Genomic DNA, 21,633 nt, shown 5'->3' on the forward strand with positions numbered 1-21,633 from the left:
TACTGCCAAGACTTTTACAAGATTCTCTTTTGGGGGCATGGGAGTGTAACCAGGAAAGGCTAGCTTCGACTCAGTAACAAGAGTTGGCTTAAAAGGAAGTTATGCTGAAGATGTTTTACTGAAACTGTGACATCCCTGTAATGAATAATATGAGGTACTATACCTGGAATTCAGATCTTAGGTGACTATAAGGCAAAGTATTTAAATTAGGATTTTGTGATCTCTCTCTGTAACATCCTTCCTTTAAGTTGCCTGCTTTCCTAGTTCTCCCATGAAGGTGAAATACCTAGTTATTAAAATAAATTTACTTTAAAATATTTATGACTTAATAAATTTATAAACTAATGAAGACATGCTTGTTTAATTCTATAAAATTATTTAACTTTCGATCAATAAGTAAAGAGGGATGTTAATGAGAGGATCCTTTGTTGTCCTTTCAAATCATACCACATGGATCAGTGTGGATCTAAAACATTTTTGTGCCTAAGAACCCCTGAGATTCTGATTAAATCTGTGTGAGGAGAAGAAATCTCCATTTTCGATTACTGGTGGCCCTCAGACTTTAGTGTACATTAGACTCACTCTGAGGGATGGTTAAATCACAGATTTCTGGACCCCATTACTAGAGTTTATGATTCATAGGTCTGGAGTGAGGCCTGAGAATTTATCTGACAAGATCCCAGGTGATGCTGATGCTGCTGGTTGGGGCCTATGTTTTGAGAACTTCTGTCAGGTGATTCTAATATAACCGTGCAGTGACTACATTTGGAGCCATACTGATAAACTGATCACAATTCTACAAATCAATTTAAGCCTGTATGGCTGCCTGTGATAAAAGAGCTTGGCTTTCACAGTGGTGGAATAAAATGAAGCTTTGTTCCTTGCTGAGGAAGCATCTGTAATTTTCACAAACAATTTAAATAGGATACTATTTTAATCTAAAATATCAGTTAAGGACATAACATCAATGCATGAAAGATAATATTTTCTTTTGACTTTCAGGTATATGTATCAAAATTTGTAAATTATTGTTGTTGTTTACTAAACCTGAACCTGTGTCTCCTGCATTGGCAGGTGGATTCTTTACCACTGAGCCATGAGAGAAGCCCAAATTATTGTTACAGACTTCATTTAAAATAATTTATTTTTTTTAACTGACATACTTAAGAAAATCACTGTTTAATGGGTTGGGGTTTTGACAGAAAACTGATTCATGGGTACAGCCTACCAGATGATTCTGAGATTGCAAAGGAAAAAAATTGTCATGGGAGTTTTAATGCTTAATATGCTTCCCTGTTGACTCAAATGGTAAAGAATCTGCCTGCAATGCTGGAGACCTGGGTTCCATCCCTGGGTTGGGAAGATCCCCTGGAGAAAGGAATGGCGATCCACTCCAGTATTCTTGCCTGGAGAATCCCCATGGACAGAGGAGTTTGCCTGGCTACAGTCCATGGGGTTGCAATGGTTGGACATGACTGAGCAACTAAGCATAGCACAACACTTTCTTTTATTTGTTAATTTTTCCATGTTTCTTTACAAACATGGTATAATGGACCCATCATGAACTTTGGAGGTTCAAGATCTTTCTTTGCTTTGTGACTTTTCTTGCTATACGACCTTGGGCAAGTTACTACTCAAGCTATACTGGTATAATGGAATAACACAATAATTACTCCCCAGCAACTATTATGAGAATTAGGGAATAAAACACTTAAGTTTCCAGCATAATGTTGAACTTATAAAGAATCTATGTTCTTTATACAAACACACCAATAAATGTAAAAACAACAACAACAACAACTCATTTTCTGACCTTCTTTCTATACAAGTTCCCCAAACTTAATTCTGCTCTGAAGCAACAACATTTACTGGCCCATGTGAGGACTCCACGTTGGTGTTTCTCTGCATTTTAACTCCTGATATTCAGTAGAATATCAGTTGTGATTGCCAGGGGGCACTGTGGTTCAAGTTAAGTGTCCTATCTAGTGTTGCAAACTATAGTGATTTATGAGGCTCTTGCTGCAGTAAGAGCAACTTTTGATAAGTCTATGCATTAATGAATTAGGGACAACTGGGCAGTGGAAGAGTCTCATTGTCTTTTGCTGTATTAAAACTTAATGATGAAGTGAAGCATCTCAGCTAAACACTTTCCTGTAAAAAACTTGTTTAAGTAGAAACCATACTCAGTGCCTTCGGTCAATCAATTCCCACTGTTCACTTTGGGAGAACACATTTATAAACTGGTCTTTACCTAAGATAAACAAAGGAAAATAAGATGACATTAATGTCGAGGCCAAACTGTGGCGTTTCTGGACATGCTTAGGAATTCACATTTTGAGACCCTCAAATCTCCTTGTGATTCATGGAATGCCTCTGGTGGTATCAAGTGGGCTTGGAAATGGGTGTTTTCAGCACCCTCTTCCTGGTCAAGCAACCCAGAGCTGCAATTCAGTGATTGCCTGCCAGGCCCGGGAATCTGCATTAAAACAAACTTCAGGAGATTCCAATGAAAGGTTTCCATTTTTAATGCAATGTGAAAAAATTCTTGCATTAGGAGCACTGCCCTGAGATCCAACAGGAATTAGTTGTTTTGCTCTCATTTGCGGTAATTATTAATAGAATTGAGCAGTACTGTATATTCAGTAAGAACCCTTCATTGGTTAAGCTGAATATCAGTTATGATTGCCAGGGGGCACTGTGGTTCAAGTTAAGTGTCCTTTCTAGTGTTGCAAACTCCAGCGATTTATGAGCTCTTGCTGCAGTAAAAGCCGACTATTGAAACGTACACTCTTTCTTCCTCTTTATTGACTGCCTTGCGTTACAGAGAAAGTTTGTTTAAGCCAGCTTGGGTTCCAGCACAGAATGTTGTACAAAGGAAGCATTCAATAAATACATGTTGAATGGAATCCTTGTGGTGCTATACTACCAGTTATATCAGTTGGTCACTATAATCAGACTTTAATTGGGAAATACATTTATTCAGCTTTGCATTCATGACCAAGAAGTAATTCGAAGTCTTGGGTTTTCATCCCATGCAGCTCTAACTCCAGGTAACACAGGACTGGGAGGTTTGGAAAGCTGCGTCCTGCTGTGTATTTTCAGAATACAGCTTTGGCTCCATATCATTCACTTACGGCAGCTTATCAAAAAATCACATTCTATCTACATTCTTAAGACGAGATTCTGGATGAGGTTCCTATGAAAAGGAAATTAATTAGGACTCAATGTCTCCAGTAATTGTATGGAGATTAGACAGATTAATGGACAAGTGTTAGAGAATAATTTTGAGAGGATTTCTTTTTACCTTGTTATGGTTTAGTCACTAAGTCATGTCCGACTCTTTAGCAACCGCATGGACTGCAGCCTACCAGGCTCCTCTGTTCATGGGATTTCCCTGGCAAGAATATTGACGTGGGTTGCCATTTCCTTCTCCAAGGGATTTTCCCAATTCAGGGATTGAATCCATGTCTCCTGCATTGGCAGGTGGATTTTTTACCACTTAGCCACGAGGGAAGCACACTTTTATCCTGGGCAATACTTATTAGTGCTCCTAAAGTAATGTGGACTGACTTAACACAGGTCGCATGATAATTATCCCTTATGCCTTATCAGTAAATATGTATTGCTTCACTCTTCATGGCTCTGTAAAATCTATAGGTCGTGGATGACACTGCCTTGTCTTCCAGAGTCACAGTAATACCGAATAATTAACTTTTATTTTCTTTCCCAAGTTAGGAGTCTGTGAGAGTGATGCCACTCAGATAAACTTTGACTTGGGCTTCCCAAGAACCCATTTGGAAAAATGCTAGCCTACAAAAATTAAGAATGAATAAATAAAGCAGTCTGATGGGAAAAAAAGGATGGTTTTAATCTATTCTTTTTTTTTTTCATTTATTTTTATTAGTTGTAGGCTAATTACTCTACAATACTGTAGTGGGTTTTGTCATACATTGACATGAATCAGCCATGGATTTACATGTATTCCCCATCCCGATTCCCTCTCCCACCTCCCTCTCTACCCAATCCCTCTGGGTCTTCCCAGTGCAGCAGGCCTGAGCACTTTTCTCATGCATCCAACCTGGGCTGGTGGTCTGTTTCACTATAGATAATCTATGTTTCAATGCTGTTCTCTCGAAACATCCCACCCTCGCCTTCTCCCACAGAGTCCAAAAGTCTTCTGTAACATGTGTCTCTTTTTCTGTTTTGCATATAGGGTTATCATTACCATCTTTCTAAATTCCATATATATATGTTAGTATGCTATGATGTTCTTTACCTTTCTGGCTTACTTCACTCTGTATAATGGGCTCCAGTTTCATCCATCTCATTAGAACTGATTCAAATGAATCCTTCTTAATGGCTGAGTAATATTCCATGGTGTATATGTACCACAGCTTCCTTATCCATTCGTCTGCTGATGGGCATCTAGGTTGCTTCCATGTCCTGGCTATTATAAACAGTGCTGCGATGAACATTGGGGTGCATGTGTCTCTTTCAGATCTGGTTTCCTCGGTATGTATGCCCAGAAGTGGGATTGCTGGGTCATATGGCAGTTCTATTTCCAGTTTTTTAAGAAATCTCCACACTGTTCTCCATAGTGGCTGTACTAGTCTGCATTCCCACCAACAGTGCAAGAGGGTTCCCTTTTCTCCACACCCTCTCCAGCATTTATTGCTTGTAGACTTTTGGATAGCAGCCATCCTGACTGGTGTGTAATGGTACCTCATTGTGGTTTTGATTCGCATTTCTCTGATAATGAATGATGTTGAGCATCTTTTCATGTGTTGGTTAGCCATCTGTATGTCTTCTTTGGAGAAATGTCTGTTTAGTTCTTTGACCCATTTTTTGATTGGGTCATTTATTTTTCTGGAATTGAGCTTCAGGACTTGCTTGTATATTTTTTAGATTAATCCTTTGTTGCTTCATTTGCTATTATTTTCTCCCATTCTGAGGGCTGTCTTTTCACCTTGCTTATAGTTTCCTTTGTTGTGCAAAAGCTTTTAAGTTTCATTAGGTCCCATTTGTTTATCTTTGCTTTTATTTCCAATATTCTGGGATGTGGGTCATAGAGGATCCTGCTGGGATTCATGTCGGAGAGTGTTTTGCCTATGTTCTCCTCTAGGAGTTTTATAATTTCTGGTCTTACATTTAGATCTTTAATCCATTTTGAGTTTATTTTTGTGTATGGTGTTAGAAAGTGTTCTAGTTTAATTCGTTTACAAGTGGTTGACCAGTTTTCCCAGCACCACTTGTTAAAGAGGTTGTCTTTTTTCCATTGTATATCTTTGCCTCCTTTGTCGAAGATAAGGTGTCCATAGGTTCATGGATTTATCTCTGAGCTTTCTATTCTGTTCCATTGATCTATATTTCTGTCTTTGTGCCAGTACCATACTGTCTTGATGACTGTGGCTTTGTAGTACAGTCTGAAGTCAGGCAGGTTAATCCCTCCAGTTCCGTTCTTCTTTCTCAAGATTACTTTGGCTATTCGAGGTTTTTTGTATTTCCATACAAATTATGAAATTATTTGTTCTAGTTCTGTGAAAAATACCGTTGGTAGCTTAATAGGGATTGCATTGAATCTATAGGTTGCTTTGGATATAATAGCCACTTTCAAAATATTGATTCTTCCAATCCATGAACAAGGAATGTTTCTCCATCTGGTTGTGTCCTCTTTGATTTCTATCATCAGTGTTTTATAGTTTTCTATGTATAGGTCTTTTGTTTCTTTAAGTAGATATACTCCTAAGCATTTTATTCTTTTTGTTGCAATGGTGAATGATATTGTTTCCTTAATTTCTCTTTCTGTTTTCTCATTGTTAGTGTATAGGAATGCAAGGGATTTCTGTGTGTTAATTTTATATCCTGCAACTTTACTATATTCATTGATTAGCTCTAGTAATTTTCTGGTAGAGTCTTTAGGGTTTTCTACATAGAGGATCATGTCATCTGCAAACAGCGAGAGTTTCACTTCTTCTTTTCCTATCTGGATTCCTTTTACTTCTTTTTCTGCTCTGATTGCTGTGGCCAACACTTCCAAAACTATGTTGACTAGTAGTGGTGAGAGTGGGCACCATTGTCTTGTTCCTGATTTTAGGGGAAATGCTTTCAATTTTTCACCATTGAGGGTAATGCTTGCTGTGGGTTTGTCATATATAGCTTTTATTATGTTGAGGTGTGTTCCTTCTATTCCTGCTTTCTGGAGAGTTTTAATCAAAAATGGGTGTTGAATTTTGTCAAAGGCTTTCTCTGCATCTATTGAGATAATCATATGGTTTTTATCTTTCAGTTTGTTAATGTGGTGTATTACATTGATTGATTTGCAGATATTAAAGAATCCTTGCATTCCTGGGATAAAGCCCACTTGGTCATGGTGTATGATTTTTTTAATATGTTGTTGGATTCTGTTTGCTAGAATTTTGTTAAGGATTTTTCCATCTATGCTCATCAGTGATATTGGCCTGTAGTTTTCTTTTTTTCTTTGTCTGGTTTTGGAATTAGGGTGATGGTGGCCTCATAGAATGAGTTTGGAAGTTTACCTTCTTCTGCAATGCTGCAATCTATTCTTAAAAAGACTTTGATAAAGTCTTTCACCATATTCTTTTTTCTATGATTTTTAAACCACATACACCTATTACCTACTTTATATTATTGTTAATAAAGAAATATAATTACAGAGACATTATTTATAAAGTGTTTGCTTTTAGGAGTAAATACTCAGAATTATGCAATCACAGAACTAGAAATTTCTTTATTTTGAGCCTAAGATGAGAACTAGGTATTATGCTATTCTAGATTCTTCCTATGCCATCTAGTGGGAGATCCAAATGGCTTTATCTGAGTTTTGTGTAGATTACTTATCAATTTTTCCAGCTTTTCATTTGTAGCAAATCAATTACATTATACCTAGTAAATGGTACATGAAAAAAGTATAGGTTGAAAATAAAACAGATGACACAAAGTGTAAGCCTTGCCTTATGTTACAAATAACTCTATGACAAGGTATGTTCACATTTCCAGCTCACATCACTAACGACACTAATGGCTGACTCTATGGTTAAAATATAGGTCATTACTGCCATTTCAATCATTGATTGATGGTATGATGAAACATCCTGATTTCTTCAGCCAAGAATATCCTAAGGACATAATCCCCTGATTTAATAGACTTGATTTAATAGCCTTTTCACATGTAATTTCCTGTCCTTCCTCTCCTCTGCCTTTACCCCTTCTCTGAACAATGAAATCTGACTCATCTTTCAAAAGTTCTCTAATAAGCATGTCCTTTGTAAAAACTGCCTTTTGTCATAGTCTGCCTGCATACAACACACAGACACACACACACCCATAGGACTAACTGATCAGTCCTTGTTGCATCCAGAGTACCTTGTTCTCACACTTCTACTACCTCTGCTACCTTTCTTGACAATAAGGATTGTGTCTTCTTCAATTTTGGTTAGGACACCAGGAATGAATGAATGAATGAACAAAAGTCTTTATACAGTCAATACTGCTGCACATTTCTCTCACTTGGCTAGTTATAGACCCACTCATATTTAATTCTCAGGGAATGGACTAGAAACAAAGAATTACATAGTGTGTATGAAAGGAAGAGACAAGGGCATGGGTGGAAGAATAAGAAATGGTGGATCAGCAGAAATAGATTTTCAAAGAATATTTAATGAGCTTCCCCTTTCTTTACCTTCTTCTTTCACCCTCAATCCCTTTTCTTCCTATGTCAGAGTTGGAGACTTTGCTTAGTTCCACTTATACATGTGTATGGTTGTTGCTGTTGTTCAGTCACTCAGTCATGTCTAACACTTTGTGACCTCATGGACTGAAGCATGCCAGGCTTCCCTGTCCTTCACCATTTCCCTGAGTTTGCCCAAACTTATGTCCATTGAGTCAGTGATGCCTTCCAACCTTCTCATCCTTTGTCGTCCCCTTCTCCTCCTGCCTTCGATCTCTTCCAGCATCAAGGTCTTTTCCAATGAGTCGGCTCTTCACATTAGGTGGCCAAAGTATTGGAGCTTCAGCTTCAGGATCAGTCCTTCCAATGACCATTCAGGATTGATTTCCTTTAGGATTGACTGGTTTTATCTTCTTGCTGTCCAAGGGGCTCTCAAGAGTCTTCTCCAATACCACAGTTCAAAAGCATCAATTCTTCAACACTCAGCCTTCTTTATGAAGGCTATACACCTGTACATGACTACTGGGAAAACCATAGCTTTGACTATACAGACCTTTGTCAGCAAAGTAAGCTCTGCTTTTTAATATGCTGCCAAGGTTTGTCATTGCTTTTCTTCCAAAGAGCAAGCTTCTTTTAATTTCACAGCTACAGTCACCATTTGTAGTGATTTTGGAGCCCAAGAAAATAAAGTCTGTCACTGTTTCCATTGTTTTCCCATCTATATGCCATGAATTGATGGGACTAGATGCCATGATCTTAGTTTTTTGAATATTGAGCTTTAAGCCAGCTTTTTCACTCTCCTCTTTCACTTTCATCAAGAGGCTCTTTAGTTCCTCTTCACTTTCTGCCATAAGGGTGGTGTCGTTACATTATTGATATTTCTCCAAGCAATCTTGATTCCGGCTTGTGCTTCATACAGCCCAGAATTTTGCATGATGTACTCTGCATATAAGTTAAAAAAGGAGAGTGACAATATACAGCCCTGACATACTCCTTTCCCAATTTTGAACCAGACCATTGTTCCATGTGGGGTTCTAACTGTTTGCTTCTTGACCTGCATGCAGGTTTCCCAGGAGACTGGTAAGGTGGTTTGGTATTCCCATCTCTTGAAGAATTTTCCACAGTTTGTTGTTACCCACACAGTCAAAGGCTATAGCATAGTCCATGAAGCAGAAGTAGATGTTTTTCTGGAATTCTCTTGCTTTTTCTATGATCCAAAAGATGTTGGCAATTTGATCTCTGGTTCCTCAGCCTTTAGTAAATCCATCCTATACATCTTTAAGTTCTCGGTTCACGTACTGTAAAAGCCTGGCTTGGAGAATTTTGAGCATTACTTTGCTAGCATGTGAGATTAGTGCAATTGTACAGTAGCTTAAACATTCTTTGGCATTGCCTTTCTTTGGGATTGGAATGAAAACACCTTCTCCAGTCCTGGGGTCACTGTTAAGTTTTCCACATTTGCTGGTATATTGAGTGCAGCACTTTCACAGCAGCATCTTTTAGGATTTGAAATAGCTTAACTGGAATTCCATCACCTCCCCTAGCTTTGTTTTTAGGGCTTCCTAAGGCCCACTTGATTTTGCATTCCAACATGTCTGGCTGTAGGTGACTGATCACACCATTGTGGTTATCTGGGTCATTAAGATCTTTTGTGTATAGTTCTTCTGTGTATTCTTGCCACCTCTTCTTAATATCTTCTGCTTCTGTTAGGTCCATACCTTTTCTGTCCTTTATTGTACCCATCTTTGATGAAATATTCCCTTGGTATCTCTAATTTTCTTGAAGAGATCTCTAGTCTTTCCCATTCTATTGTTTTTCTCTATTTCTTTGCATTGTTCACCTAGGAAGGATTTGTGGGTGCTACTGATGATCAACAAGCACTCAAGTCCTAATAGTGACAGGAAAAAAAACTACAGGACTCCTCCTAAAACATAATATGTATTCATATGCAAAGTTTGTCTTTGGGGACCAGTTCCAGGTATCTGACCTTTCTAGGGGTTCTCTTTTACTGTCCCCAGGTAGACACAGGGCTCCTCCCATGACCATGTTCCATATAAAATAGCTACCCTCTTGGGGCCTGACAGAGCAGCTTTGTCTCCAAGCCCTACAACATTACTAGTCTAATACTGTTAGAGAATCACTGTTCAATCTGCATTGGGTATCCTTGATTGGACTTCAAACCTCCTAAGGTTAATGACCATATCTAATACTTCCCTATTGAGCTCATAGAACAGTGAAGCAAAGGTCTTAAATGTAAAACCCAAATATATAATCTCTTTGATTAACTGAAAAATAAATGACCAATGATCATATATTTCCCCTCTTTCTTTCACATCTCTCTTTCATTCATACAATCTCTCTTCCCTGTTTCCTGTCCCTCTTTCACAGAGCATTATTTTTCAAAGGTCCTAGTTACTCAGTTCTATCAGAGGCATCATGGGAAGTGAAGCCCAGCGCAAAAGAAGGTAAACAGACAGAATCCTGCCCTGAAATACTGTGACTCTGGGTAGACTCACATTCAGAGGACACAAGGAAAGGAAGCAATAAACATAAATCCTGCCAGAGCTGTTATGGTCATAAAGTGTGTTGTAATCATACTCCAAGTCAAGGCCAGCCCAGAACTAACAGAAACCTTATTATTAGCATCATCACCTTATTTTCCAACTGCAGACATGAAAGACACCATCCTTCCCTATCTGTCCTCCACTCTAATAAGAGTGAGAAAAGTAAGTTAAACCCATTTGAGGTTAAAACTGCCATTTGTCATGTTTAGCAGTTTCATTTTATTAAGTTGTCAGTTGTCCAGGCTGAAAAATGTGTAGGTCAGGTTTTCCTTTTAGTGTCATTATGTGAAATACATGTGGGGTCTTTAGAATATGGATGAAGCCACAGGTGACAAATAACATGGCCAAGGGCCACAGCTGGATTGTTCAGGGCAGGCTGAGCTGACTAGGAGAACTATAAACTGAGGAGGGTTTTGAGAGTTCTGGTCTCCATCTCAGAAAAATGGAAACTTTTTTCTTTCATTCAGTGAGTTCAAGCTGCTAACATTACAGTCCTTGGTTTCTCTCTGCTGGCATACCCACCATCTAATCCACCCATGTATCTAGCTGGCTTCAGAGACAATTCTTTCAAAATGTACCTAGTAGCTCCACTTTACAGTACTCCAGTGCCACCAACCAAATCTAAGTCACCATTAGTCCCATTAAGACTACCTAACTGGTCTCCCTGCTCCACCTTTGCTGCCACCTCTACTGTTTCCAAGCTATTCTCCATACAGCAGCCAGTGTGACCTTGGCAAAGTATAAGTCCTGTGACTGGCATTGTTTAAGGTAACAGTAGCTACTATAACAAGGAAGCCCCCAATCTGAGTAACATGAATTTTATTTCTTGCTCACCTAGTAGTCCCATATAAGAGTGCCTTGACATTGCCACGAGGGGACAGGGCAAAGCCCAGTTATCGTCAATAAGTGGAGTTAACCTTCCCAGGTGGCTCAGTGGAAAAGAATCCACCTGCCAACTGAGGGGACATGGGTTCCATCCCTGGTCCGGGAAGATCCTACGTGCCACAGAGCAACTAAGCCCCGTGCTACAACTACTGAGTCTGTGCTCCAGAGGCTGGGAATCACAACTACTGAGCCCATGTGCTGAGCTACCGAGGCCCACAGGCCCTAGAGCCCATGTTCCCAAGGAGAAATCCCCACAGTGAGAAGCCCGTGCACCGCAACTAGAGAATAGCCCCCATTCAATGCAACTAGAGAAAAGTCCATCAAGCAACAAAGGCCCAGCACAGCCAAAAATAAATAAATAAATAAAATTATTTAAAGGAAAACATTCTCAGGTGGCTCGGTGGTGAAGAATCCACCTGCCAATGCAGGAAACACCTGTTTGATCCCTGGGTTGAGAAGATCCCCTCAAGAAGGAAATGGCATCCCACTCCAGTATTCTTGCCTGGAAAATCCCATGGACAGAGAAACCTGGCAGGCTACAGTATATGGAGTCACAAAAGAGTCAGACAGAAGTTAGTGACTTAACAAAAACAAGCTGGTAGAAGGGGGAAGAGAGAGTGAAGCAGACACATCTGCTTTGATACTCTAAAGGTATCAAAGGAGTGACTCATAAATCACTCCTGCTCCCATTCCAATGACAAGATTTCATCCCCAGCCTCTCCTGATGCAGAGAAATGCTCTGGCTGGGCACAGCTCCATAGTTCTTCAGTAGGCAGCTGCCATCTGTTAAACTGTAAGGCAGGAATTATTACTCATCTTCTTATAACTGATCTAGAGCTCCCTGTCTAACTAAATGAAATATCCAAAGCCTCTGGATCCTCATGATCTGGCCCTCTCTAACTCTCTCGTCTCCCTGCATTCCAGTCTCACTAGCCTTCATTCTGGTCCTTGCTTATTCCTATCCCAAAAGTTTCTGTTTTTCTCTGCTTGGAGTATTCCTTCACTAGATCTTCATAAAACAGATTGCTGCTCATCATTTAAGCAGATATGAACTGGGATCCAAGAATCTACACTTTGACAAGCACCCTAGGTGACCCTGATGCAGCTGGCCAAAGCCACATGCTCTGAGAAGCACTGGCACAGTGGTTAAGAGTATGGATTCCTAGATCAGTTTGAACCTGAGTTCAAACACCGCTGAGATCATTACCAATCTATTACTTTGGGCAATTCACTCACCTTCTCTAGTTGAGAATGGCAGCATCAAGGGATGGAAGCGGTGCTAGGGGAAGTGATACAAAGTTGATTAAAGAAACTGAAAGCTCTAGATGCGGTTAAGAGATGAAGGTGTCTCACATAAAATGTGTGTTCAAGGAACACTAATGTGAAAGAGAGAGATGGAGCTGTAGGGAGAAGGCAGTGAAGGGTAAACTTCAATTCCTTGATGCTTGTCTACTAGTAGACGGGAGCCATTTTTGTATCTATAGGTACCACCTGCACATATGCTCCTTCTCGCTGGTGCATATACTTTCCACCTGCTTCCCTAACAAAGTCCCTTTGTCTGGAAGGGACTTTGAAGCAATCCACATCCCTACATTATAAACTGACTTCTGACCTAGTTTGATTATAATTAAAATTCCATGCAGGTAAAGTGGATCCCAGTCTTATGGAAGCTAAAGTTCATATTATTTGGTTGATCCTTTTTAAGAAAAAAAAAGATAAAATTACAAATAGAAAATTAGGTACAAAATTGAATATTTATTGGATAAGAAAAGGGTTCTTGACAAATTACAGGAGCCTTGGATGTCCAGATCCACCTTTTCTGACTTCTCTAGGCAATTTACCAGAAATGCTTAAATAGAAATGCAATCTGACTCCTCTCTCCACTTAGAACATTCTCAACCCTTAATGCTCAGAGACCCAAGCAAGAAAGGGGCCCCAAGCTTTGGCTTCAATTTCTTCATAGTAAATCTACCTTTCTGTCTAAGCATTTCTACTCTGCTCCCAGGTGGGGAAACTCTAATGCTTAACCAAAATGAAGAACTTCTTCATGTCCTTCTTTCTATAAAATTGCTAGTGCTCTTTCCTTGAAGGTGAAGGACACTAAACACTGACCATCAGGAAAAAACTCTGCAGAGAGCTGTGACTCTGGCAGACATGGGCTTGGGGGGCTAGCAGAGGGCTGAGACCCTGAGCTCTTTCAAGACTCACTGCCACATTCCTAACAGTGTAGATACGGCTCAAGCATCAGCCATACCTAAAAAAGAATTTGCTTTCTGTGGTTTCTTCCATCAGCCCCTCCAGACTCACTCTCTCCTCAGCTCTACCCTGCTCTGTGCCCCAGGAAGCTGACCCTTACATTCACCAGCCCACTTCCCTCCTTCCTAGCTTACTTGTCAGGTTTAGCTGTGGGAGGCCCCAGCAGAAGAGTGAGGTTGAGCTGTTTCTTCTCCTGGCTCTCTTGCTATGTGTTGGCTGCAAACTCCTTGCATGCAGTCCTCTTTTTATAACCACCCTCTACGGTCTGAAATAGCTCCATTCCTCAACCTTCAGACCCAATCTTGTGTATGGTAAAGGTCCCCATAACACAAGTCCTAGGGGACTCCACTATCTCTTGTTGGTTTCTGTAAACCCTGCCTACACCTTCATAAGCAGCTCCTTTATTAAACTCTCCTTTAATTACCTGGGTTTCTCTGATGGCTCAGGTGGTAAATCTGCCTGCAATTAAGGGAAGATCCCCTAGAGAAGGGAAGGGCTACTCACTCCATTATTCCTGCCTGGAGAATTCCATAGACAGAGGAGCCTGGCAGGCTACAGTCTATGACCCAGTTCAACTATTTATCTGTTTTCTGTTTGAGCCCTGACAGATTTTATATTATAATTAATAAGGAGGAGAAAAGGCTTTCAGAAACTTTTGCTTGGGGGTCCAGAATTAATAATAGGAGAAGTAGGAAGCAATGGCTGACACTGAACACACCAACAGACTGTGACAAAAGGACAGTCTTAAGAAGCATGTCTGTCTTGCTTTCCTCCTAGCAGGGGTGGGGATGCTGGGAAAGTAGTCCCCAGGTAGAAGGTCAGAGTGCAACATCAAGGCTGTGGGTATCTGAATTCACTGTCCACAAATCACATGTTCCTCTAGTCAGAAAGGAATCTTTAAGATAAAGAAACTATTCTATTAGTTAGTTGGGTTATTGAATATTCTCTGCTTGAATGCTTGCAAAGATGAGAAACCTTACAATTGCCCACTCTATTATGATCCTTGACACTTCTATTTTTCTCACATTTTACTAAATAACTACACTTCCACAGACATCTTTTTCTTTAAGTTCTCAAGTATTTAATCTGATTGATTCATAAAGATAAATGTGCTGTATCAGTCATGTACATGTATCAGTCATGTCTGACTCTTTGCAACCCTCTGGATTGTAGTCCACAAGGCTCTTCTGTCCATGGGATTTTCCAGGCAAGAATACTGGAGTGGGTTGCCATTTCCTTCTCCAGGGAATCTTCCCAACCCAGGAATCAAACCCGTGTCAACTGTGTCTCCTGTATTGCAAGTGGATTCTTTACCTGCTGGGCCATCAGGGAAGCCCATTCTGTTACAGGGACAGATCTAATTGTTAGACTATTTACATTAAGCAAGATCTGCTTCCTTCTAACTTTCCATGGATCTGTTTCTTTCTCTTGAGCAACACAGAGGCCAAAGTGTGGTCTTTCTTCCATTGGCAAACATCTGAGGACAGCTGCCCACCCTAACTCCCTATGTGGAGGCCCTACTGACACATTACTTACCCCACTGGTGTCTTGAATGACCTCTGGCTCATCAATACTCCTATGAGAGCACAGTATCCAAAAATGGACATAACACTAGGAAGACTTTTGCTTGACATGACCATACAACACTCACCCAGTTTTTCTCATCAATCCAGCCCTCAATTTTTTTTTCTCTTACTTCTGAGACACATTTAAAATTAAGCCTTTCTCTTCACACCCATAGCTGCTACTTTATTTAACTACACTAAAATTATATTCTTCTCTCACATCACTTCCTATTTCAAATGCCCCTTCCATAGCTACCCATGGTTTTCCCCATCAGATTCATTTCTTGATTTTATTGTTACCACCTGACTCCAATCATTATTTTTACTGTTTCCCAATTCTTTTTCTCTCTTTTCTCCTCCACAGCTTTGTTCCCTGTCAGCTCCTCTGAAGGTACTACTGATTTCACATTGAACTTTCTTTGAAATGTTCAGCCCACTTTCATCCTTTCTTCCTTTAGACATCCCCTTTATATAACCACCTCATGTTTAAAATTTAAAAGAAACACACACGCACAATCCCAATGATCTTTTCTCCTTCAAAGTTCATGGGCATCCCTTTTTAGCACCTTGACCTCCTTCTCTGAGTTAACTACTAGTATCAAGGATAAACTGTTAGAATCAAAATCACATCATGGAATGTTTCATAAAAATTCCAAGCCCTTTATAATTATATAAAACCTATAGAACTTTAAGTAATATGGAAATAACACTTGAAATAATATTGACTGACAATCATTTCACTGAAACATGTATCATAATAATTCAAATTACATATAAAGTTCTCATTAGAAAATTTGACACAGGGGAATCACCCACACTTACCTTTACTTCTCACTGTGAGGGAAACCTACAGTTCTGGTCCCTGAGCTTTGATGAAAATCTATTCCATGTCCTTGTTTTAAAGGATGAGATTGAGTTAAATATGCAGTATGGAATATTTGCTATCTATTGCAAATCTTGAAAGACAATGTTGTGAAACTGCTGCACTCAATATGCCAGCAAATTTGGAAAACTCAGCAGTGGCCATAGGACTGGAAGAGATCAGTTTTCATTCCAACCCCAAAGAAAGGCAATCCCAAAGAATGCTCAAACTACCGCACAATTGCACTCATCTCACACGCTAGTAAAGTAATTCTCTAAGCCAGGCTTCAGCAATACATTAACTGTGAACTTCCAGATGTTCAAGCTGGTTTTAGAAAAGGCAGATGAGCCAGAGATCAAATTGCCAGCATCTGCTGGATCATCAAAAAAGCAAGAGAGTTCCAGAAAAACATCTATTTCTGCTTTATTGACTATGCCAAAGCCTTTGACTGTGTGGATCACCACAAACTGTGGAAAATTCTGAAAAAAAAATGGGAATACCAGACCACCTGACCTGCCTAAGAAATCTGTATACAGGTCAAGAGCAACAGTTAGAACTGGACATGGAACAACAGACTGGTTCCAAATAGGAAAAGGAGTATGTCAAAGCTGTATATTGTTACCCTGCTTATTTAACTTATATGAAGAGTACATCATGAGAAACGCCAGGCTGGAGGAAGCACAAGCTGGAATCAAGATTGCCAGGAGAAATATCAATAACCTCAGATATGCAGATGATACCACCCTTATGGCAGAAAGTGAAGAACTAAAGAGTGTCTTGATGAAAGTGAAACAGGAGAGTGAAAAAGTTGGCTTAAAGCTCAGCATTCAGAAAACTAAGATCATGGCATCTGGTCCCATCACTTCATGGCAAATAGATGGGTTAACAGTGGAAACAGTGACTGAATTTATTTTGGGGGTCTCCAAAATCACTGCAGATGGTGATTGCAGCCATGAAATTAAAAGATGCTTACTCCTTGGAAGGAAAGTTATGACCAACCTAGACAGCATATTAAAAAGCAGGGACATTACTTTGCCAACAAAGGTCCACCTAGTCAAGGCTATGGTTTTTCCAGTGGTCATGTATGGATATGAGAGTTGGACTATAAAGAAAGCTGAGCCCCAAAGAATTTATGCTTTTGAACTGTGGTGTTGGAGAAGACTCTTGAGAGTCCCTTGGACTTCAAGGAGATCCAACCAGTCCATCCTAGAGGAGATCCGTTCTGGGTGTTCATTGGAAGGACTGATGTTGAAGCTGAAACTCCAGTACTTTGGCCACCTCACGCAAAGAGCCAACTCACTGGAAAAGACCCTTCCCTTTGGGAAAGATTGAGGGCAGGAGGAGAAGGGGATGACAAAGGATGAGATGGTTGGATGGCATTATCAACTCAATGGACATGGGTTTGGGTGGACTCAGGGAGTTGGTGATAGACAGGGAGGCCTGGAGTGCTGTGGTTCATGGGGTCACAGAGAGTCAGACATGACTGAATGACTGAACTGAACTGATACCTGTGCAGACCTCTGGACATAAACCAAGTCAAAAACTTTGAATGTAGACACAAAGCTGATATACAATATTGCAGTATTTGTCTACCACAATTCCTGTAGTTATGTTTAAACATTTTTATTGAAGGAGCTCAAAGTCCTCCACAGATGTTATCTTTAGAATCCTCATAAGATTTTCTTTAAACAGAAATCAGAAATTATATTGCTTCTTTTTTGAAGAATAGTCTTTTAAGTGGAGGCAGCAAGGCCTTATCCCTGTATTCATTCCTCTTGACAGATTGATGGCTTGCCTTAGGTCAAGGTCACACATTAAAGTACCAGAGTGCCAAGAAAAGAACACTAGTTTAATGATCCACCAGTGAGATCTGGCTGACTTACATGTGTACGAAGTCAGCCCTAAGACACTGCAGAGTGGTATGTTGGCTAAAGCTCTGTCTATAAAACTCACTAAGTTTTCTATTAAAACACTTCTGGAAGATAAATCAAAATACACAAGTAATATGTGAATATGCTAGTCACAGAGTTATGACCTCTCAGGCCCCATCCTTCCTTGTCACCATAATAGAAGACTAGGTTGGCCAGCACACCATCATGGATTTGCTCCCTGTCCCAATCTGCCATTCAGTTTTTAACCCCAGACCCTGGTCTCGTTCTTGGTGTTTCTAACACCAAATAATTAGCCTGCTGCTGCCCTTCTCCTGAAATTAAAATAAAAAGTCAGTAAATTTGCACAGTGATAGTCCCCTTTAATCCCACAAAGCAGTGGGATTTGGAAATAGTCATACTAGTCAGTGACTTAACTGAGAAGCAGGATTGCCCACCTACACTGATACCACTATGGGAAGGTAAAGACACCTCTAAGGTCTTCTGCCAGGGGTTTCTCCATATTTCTCAAGGTCATAAGTACCTGAAAAGGGGTCCTTTTCTCTTCTGAGTCACTTGACTGGCACTTCTTCCATTTCATATTTTTACCAGTGTTTTAGTGCCTTGAAGCTGTCTTCGTCTTCTCCCTGCCTGCCATTTCCCTACAGATTTCCTAGAAATACCCTGTCTTTCTTGATCCTTCTTCCCTCTCTGCTCTTCTGAATGTGTTCCCTCATCTTACAACCCCATTAACCTTGGACTTAGCCTTTCTTTGAACTATCAATGTTTGCCCAGAATGGATATGAATTTGCTTTTCTCTTATTAGGACTTGCTCTCTGAAAGCTAACCTTCTCCATAGATACTGTGGTCACCATTCCCATTTCCCTCAAGTTCCTGTTCCTTTGCTACCAATTGCCTCTTTCTTCTGATTTACTTCCTCTTTTGCCTTGCTCCCCAAATGCCCTGCAACAAATGCCATAAATGGAGATTCTACTCCCTGCTGGTGGCCAGAATTGACATTGCCTTCTTTTTTATTTATTTACTTTTTAGTTAATTTGTGCTGTGCAGCAAAGTGATTTAGCCATACATATATATACATTCTTTTTTACATTCTTTTCCATTGTGATTCATCACAGGACACTGAATAGAGTTCCCTGTGCCATACTGTAGGATCTTGTTGCCTCTCCATTCCATACATAATAGTTTGCACATCTGCTAACCCTAAACTCCCACTCCATCCCTTCCCTACCACTCTTCCACTTGGAAACCACAAGTCTGTTCTCTAGGTCTCTATGTTTCTGTTTGGTACATAGGTTCATTTGTGTCATATTTTACATTTCACACATAAGTGATGTTGTTGTTCAGTCGCTGTCACATCCGACTCTTTGTGACCCCAAGAACCACAGCATGCCAGGCTTCCCTGTCCTTCACTATCTCCCTTAGTTTGCTCAAATTCATGTCCACTAAGTTGGTGATGCTATCTGATCATCTCATCTGCCACCCTCTTCTCCTTTTACCTTCAATCTTTCCCAGCATCAGGGTCTTTTCCAATGAGTGGGCTCTTTGCATTAGATGGCCAAAGTATTGGAGTTTCAGCTTCAGCAGCAGTCTTTCCAATGCATATTCAGGGTAGATTTCCTTTCAGATTGACTGGTTTGATCTTGCAGTCCAAGGACTCTCAAAAGTCTTCTCCAGCACATTTTTTCTCAGCTTTTATTATGAAAAATATTCAGACATATTAAAAAAAAAAAAACCTTGAAAGAATTGCACAGGGAACATTCATATACCCAACACCTGAGATGTTATTTGTCTTTGTAACTTGGGCATTCTGATGCATGTGTAAATGGTATCTTCTGGTTTTAATTGCATTAATTTCTCTAATGACTATTTTTTAAGATGTTGAGCATTTTTTAGATGTTCTTATTCTCTATTTGAATATGTTTTTGGTATGAAATCTGCCCATTTCTTTTTCCATCTTTAAATTTGGCTGTTTGCCCTATTAAGCTGTAAGTATTCTTTGTATATCCTGTGTAAAAGTCCTTTACCAGATATATGTTTTACAAAATTTTTTTCCCAGTAAAGAAATGTTCTTTGGAAGGTTGATGTTGAAGATGAAATTCTAGTGTTTTGGCCACCTGATTCGAAGAGCTGACTCATTTGAAAAGACCCTGATGTTGGGAAAGATTGAAGGCAGGAGGAGAAGGGGACAACACTGGATGAGATGGTTATATGGCATCACTGTCTCAGTGGACATGGGTTTGGGTAGACTTTGGGAGTTGCTGATGGACAGGGAGGCCTGGTGTGCTGTGGTTCATTGGGGTTGCAAAGAGTTGGACATGACTGAGTGACTGTACTGAACTGAAAGATGGAAGAGAGGCTGGAAACAGATACTTTCCTAGCACCTTTGAGGATGTATGGTCCTTGATTTTGGATTCTAGCCTTGAGAGAAAAAGGCAATGGCAATCCACTCCAGTACTCTTGCCTGGCAAATCCCATGGATGGAGGAGCCTGGTAGGCTGCAGTCCATGGGGCCGTGAAGAGTCGGACACGACTGAACGACTTCACTTTCACTTTTCACTTTCATGCATTGGAGAAGGAAACGGCAACCCACTCCAGTGTTCTTGCCTGGAGAATCCCAGGGATGGGGCAGCCTGGTGGGCTGCCGTCTATGGGATCGCACAGAGTCAGACATGACTGAAGCAACTTAGCAGCAGCAGCAGCAGCCTTGAGATCTATGAGACAAATTTCTGTTATTCTAAGACATCCAGTTTGCAGATATTTTGTTGCAGCAGTCCTAGAAAACCAGTACAACCTGTAGGCTCTCTTTCTCTTTTCCTGGTCACCAAAGGCCCTTGTATGGTACCTCACCTGGAAACTAGCAGTCATGGGCAGTGTCTTAAGTACCTACCCAACAAAACTCTGATTTCTAAAGTGCCTGCACCTTAGTGAGTTAGCAGGAAGAACTAAGATCTGATCAGCTAAAGTCAAGCCAAAGAGTGCTGACTGACACCATCATGATGTGTCATAAGGGGGTTGACCCAGATGCTTATTAATTCATAGGAATGTGTCTTTAAGGATGTAATTTCAGGCAGTATAGGGGAAGGAGGGCAAGGAAAATAACATCATGTGGAGGAAATATCTCATTGTTTCTCAAATCACACCAGCTGAAGGGCTGTTCATTTTACCTGAAGCATCCATGCTGGCAAACAAATTACTTCTCTTTCAGAAAAAGGTGCAAATCAATATACAGGTCGACAGACAAATGTCTGACTCCCTCCATGGTAGAACTCAGTGAGTAACCTTTGTGGTAAACCATCCAAAATATTCATATTGTCATTAGTCTACCTCTAACCTTGTTTGCTTCCGTGCTAACATTAGAAATGCTGAGACCAGAATGGCATGTGTAAAGATGCTTTTCTGGTTCTGTTTACCAAGAGAGGGGTTAAGTCAAAGGACTGATCTTGTCTCAGAGAGCTGGAAAATATCTGCACAGAGGACTGGGGACACATTGTCACATTGGCCAAGGGAAAGCATTTCATAGAAATTAGCAACAACAGTAAATTTATATATGTTATATATATATTATATAATGACTGCTATATATATGTGTGTGTGTGTGTGTGTGTGTATCAGTGACTGATTTTTATAGTTTAAAATATCATTAGTGAGAACTGACATCCAATTTCAGAGAAAGTACTCACCATTTGCAATAAAAAGTTTTGAAAATTAGTGTTCATTGTTGAAGAGGAAAGATGAGTTTTGAGTACATCTCAGTCCTTTCAATGAAGAGTGATTGCCCTTCTGGCTGTAGGAGTGAAGAATAAGAGGCAACTCTTGTTCTTCTATATGGCCATACTGAATTCAGATACTGGATTTTATGGCTTCCCAGGACAAATCTTTAGACACAACATATTATAGTCTCCTAAGAAGAGCAGAGAGAGAGAGA

At 40.1% G+C, this 21,633-nt stretch overlaps 1 long non-coding RNA gene across 1 annotated transcript in view; it reads right to left on the reverse strand.

Annotated features, from left to right (window-relative positions):
* The window catches only part of LOC139032161 (uncharacterized), a 143,394-nt gene that overhangs the window by 33,955 nt on the left and 87,806 nt on the right, over positions 1-21,633 (reverse strand). Inside the window, exon 3 of the long non-coding RNA XR_011484676.1 lies at positions 21,389-21,609. This is a non-coding gene — a long non-coding RNA (uncharacterized lncRNA). The remainder of the gene's footprint in view (positions 1-21,388; positions 21,610-21,633) is intronic.

Source organism: Odocoileus virginianus, chromosome 30, assembly GCF_023699985.2.
Source record: "Odocoileus virginianus isolate 20LAN1187 ecotype Illinois chromosome 30, Ovbor_1.2, whole genome shotgun sequence".
NCBI lineage: Eukaryota > Metazoa > Chordata > Mammalia > Artiodactyla > Cervidae > Odocoileus > Odocoileus virginianus.